We start from the raw sequence: 4541 nt of genomic DNA, 5'->3' as shown, positions 1-4541 counted from the left end.
CTACTGTCAACCACTTGGAAGAGGATCTATGTTGGAGATCCTGGATAGAGAGGGAGAACAATGTGGAACAAAACTCAAAATCATTTGGAAAAATAAAAAAGGGGGTTCTGATAAAGCCTGGTTTACCCACTGAAACTATCACCCCTAACTGCCCTTCAGGTCTGGAATTGAATCCATGCCTGTGGCTTCCAGCCAAACCCTAGACAGGCATATGAGTTGAACATTTACCTGAGGTAGATACACTCCTTGAGAACAAGCATGAGAGAAAGAAGGACTGCTTATGCACAGGTAGACAGCTCAGGGGGCAAGAGTGCATGGAGGGATGGATACATGGAAGAGGTAACTATCAGGAGGAAGTAGGAGGGGAGATGTTGCATTGTGGTAAATTGTGGTCAATGTCATGAGACAAAGTGTATGTGAACTGCTGTATGGAAAGTGTATTTGCTCTGTAAATTTTCACCCAAATCACACACACACACACACACAAAGTACAAATAAATAGATGATGTGTGGTAGAACTGTGATGATTATTAGCCTTTTAGTCTGTCTGACTCTAACAATGGCAAGCTGGAGAATTACACACACCTGCCTAGGCTAAAAACAGCAGCAACTTATATCTGTATTCTTTCACTATGATGACTGGGCCTCCTGGAATTACTGAAATGATCATAATATACAACATTTCTCCCATTAGTTCTGTACATATTTGTTAAATCATGAATCTCAATTTTAGGCTTATAATGTAATGTAAATCTAATGATACCAATTCAGTTTCTTTATTACTTACTGAATTACATTGTATGAGAACAGAAAATAATGCCCTAGGATCCCAGAGGCCTAGGAACATTGCTTTGATTACCATCAGTAGCAGACAGTAAATGAGCCCAACCTTTTCCCTTTAGTAAGAGAGTCCCAATATTTTAATGGAAGTCATACAAAAGAAAAAAAAAAGACTGGCCAGTGGATTCAGACTCATGATGATCTCATGTGTGTCAGATAAGACTGTCTTCCATGGCTTGTTTTTGGAAGTAGATTACCAGGCCTTTCTTCAGAGGTGCCTGTTGGTGGACTCAAATGTAAATCATGCTGTTAGAAACTGAGCAGATTATCTCTTTGCACCACTCAGGTACAACATAATGTGCTGTTATTGTTAATAGTTGCTGCTCAATGGATTCTGACTCATGAAGACCTCCATATGTACAATATGTACACAGAACTGTCCACATATTTTTCAAGGCTGTGAGCATTTGGAAGCAGATCTCCAGACCTTTCTTCTGTTGAACCTCTGGGTGGATTTGAATCACAAACTTTTCTGCAAGTAGTCAAGTGCTCAACCATTTGTATCATCCAAGGACTCCCAGCTTAATTTATGCCAAAATACCAGACCTTTTTCTGTCCAATCAATCCCAACTCAGGGTGACCCTATAGGACAGAGCAGAAACTGCTCCATAGGGTTTCAAAGGCTGTAAATCTTACCAGAGGCAGACGGCCTCATCTTTCTCCTGTGGAACAGCTAATGTGTTCAAACTACTGAGCTTTCGGTTAACAGCCAAGCACTTAGTCAATGTGCTACCAGAGGTCCTATTAAGGAAAAAACAAACCATTCCCATGTTGTTGAGTCAATTCAGACTCATAGTGACTCTATATATTTAAAAAAAAAATCACGGCCATTGAGTCATTTCCGATTCATAGCCACTAAGAATTCACTCCCCTAGAACTAGTGAGCCATGTCACGAATATGTGGTAAAAAGTGACAACTTCAACTTCTAAGTTGTATAATTTTGAGAAATGAAACTTGTCCCTCTACTGTTTTATCTTTCCCATTGCTTAGAATGAAATTATTGTGAGCCCTGTTGACCATAAGGACTACATTACATTTTAGTGCTTAACAGTATGTACATCAAACCAAAGTCATGGTATTTTCAATCACCTCATATGCATGTGTAAGCTGGACAATGAATAAGGAAGACAGAAGAAGAGCTGATTCTTTTGAGCTGTGGTGTTGGCAAAGAATATTGAAAGTACTATGGACTGCCAGAAGAACAAAGAAATCTGTCCTGGAAGACGTGTAGCTGGAATGCTCCTTGGAAGTAAGAATGGCCAGACTTCGTCTCAACTACTTTGGTCATGTTGTCAGAAGGGACCATGTTGTCAGAACGATATCATGGTTGGTGAAGTGGAGGGTCAGCAAAAACGTGGAAGACCCTCAACAAGATAGATTAGCACAGTGGCTGCAATGATGGGCTCAAGTATAGTAAGGATTGTAAAGCTGGTGCAAAACCAGAGAGTGTTTTGTTCTGTTGTACATATGAATCGGAGCTGACTTTACGGCACCTAACAACAAAACAGCTATCAGTGCAACCTGATCAGTTTCTCCTACTGTGACAAAAGGAATGTAAATCTAGTAAGAGGCAGAAATATTGGAAGTCTGAAATTCCTAAGTACACACATGGAGTGACCAAGGAAGTAAACTTCTGGAGGGACAGTAGTATCAGGAGCTGAGTGCCTAAAGGAAATATGAAGTGAATGTGTTGAATACTACCCTTAATCCCACTGAATCTTTGATAGATTTAGAATGAAGAGTGAAACAAGTTTAAATCTGTTAAAGGAGGTGGCATAAAGTTATTGATACCAGCAAAGTGAAAGGGCAGAAAATTATTGGCTAAGAACATAAAAATATCTTGGTTTCAGGGGCCATTACTAAAGGCTGGATGAGTAAGAATTTGGTTGTTGTTGTTGTTGTTATGTGCCGTCGAGTCGGCCCTGAAGAGGTTGTAAAGAAATTAAATAATAAGCATCCTATCTCCCAATATCCCAAATGTGTTGTTATAAATAACTAACACCCAATTATAAAGAGGGAAATAAAGTTGCAACAAGATAAAGACAATAAAATGTTGTTGAGGATATGATTTAAAGTAATGATGAAAAATAAGAAAAAGAACGTATATGAGTAAGGACAGTAATGTATATAGAATTGTGAAATTATTTTCTGGTTGGCTGAAAGTAAATTGACAATGATTTTGAGGAAAATGTAACATTAAAATTCAGCAAAAGATTTGACAAAAGACCAAAACTTGTTATTTGAAGATGTCCACTTGAATCTGGAGATTAAGATAATGGATCACTTCTTTTCCCTTATTGTACTAGTTTTCCATTATTGTTTAACTTAGTAGTATAAAAACAACACATTTATCATCTCACAGTTTCTGTGGGTCAGGTGTCTACATAGATTAACTGTATCCTCTGCTCAGGTTCTCACCTGGCAGAAATCAAGGTGTTGGTAACAGCCATGAGCTCATTTGAGACTTTTCCTTTACATGCTATGTTTATCTCAAGGTCACTTACCAAGTTCATTCGTTGTAAGAATTTGATTTCTTCCAATTATACAATGGAAGTTTCTGTTTTCTTTCTGGTTCTGAACTGGGCATCACTTTCAGCTACTAGAGTATAACCTCAGGTCCTAGTCACATGGCCTTCTCATAGTACAGTAGCTTACTTTTTTAAAGCCAAGAGAAGAAACTTACTTACAAGGAATCTTATATAACACACCATAATTTCAGGAGTAACTAGCATATTACTTTGATCCTACAACATAACCAAATCAAAGGACTGATCATCTCATCACATTCCCAGATCCCACAAAACTCAAGCAAAAAAAGATTATACAGGGAATTACGTACCAGTAGTTGGGGATCTTGAAGGAGATCTTAGAATTCTACCTAAGACTCTTATTAAGCTGGCAAATGTGAATTGTGTTCCCAAAGATGGATGCAAAAATCTCACATCCCACATGCCTTTTTTCAACATAATTATCCCCTTCCTCCATCAAGAGGTGAGTGAAGTGTATTTCTTTTCTTGCCAAATGTGAGGGGAACTGCAGACCCAGATAACAGCAGTATCTGAGCTCACTCAGCAACAGCACCAAATACCAGCCATGTTAGTGAGGCCATTTTGGAACTTCCAGCCATCCTAGTGACCGAGCCAACACTGACTAAAGCAAGCTAACTGAGAGTCCCTATATATTTACTTAAACTGTAATAAATAGTTAATATTTTAAGAGAATTTTCAATGTTGTTTTGATAACTTGTTTATGTGACAGCAGTAACCAAAACAAATGAAAGTAGGAAAACATTAGATATCCATAGCAAGGGATATACCAGGAAGACCATTTCTAATAGAATATGAATATAATATTCTAACAGAATGTGAATAAATGTAAATGGATAACAAGGTGACTACAAAATTTTAGTGTAAGTATTGGATTTTTTAAAAGAGGAAAGAAGTAGAAATAATACTGTATCAAGATGACTAGCAGTAAGATGACATATGTCAAAATGAAGGACAAAAGGCAAAATCGGCAAAACAGATTTCTATTATCTAGAGGAAATTAATAAACAGATACATTAGGACAAGCTATAGTTTATACTTATGAGCCTTAAGGAACATAAGGTTATTTCATGGGGATTTGAAAGCTGTCCAAATGATGGTTAAGTTTCCAGAATATCCCAATATATTAGACTGTCATTAAGAACTGACTGTCA

Source organism: Orycteropus afer, unplaced genomic scaffold (assembly GCF_000298275.1).
Source record: "Orycteropus afer afer isolate SDZICR_OR568_19922 unplaced genomic scaffold, OryAfe1.0 scaffold00087, whole genome shotgun sequence".
NCBI lineage: Eukaryota > Metazoa > Chordata > Mammalia > Tubulidentata > Orycteropodidae > Orycteropus > Orycteropus afer.
This window is presented reverse-complemented; position numbering follows the sequence as displayed.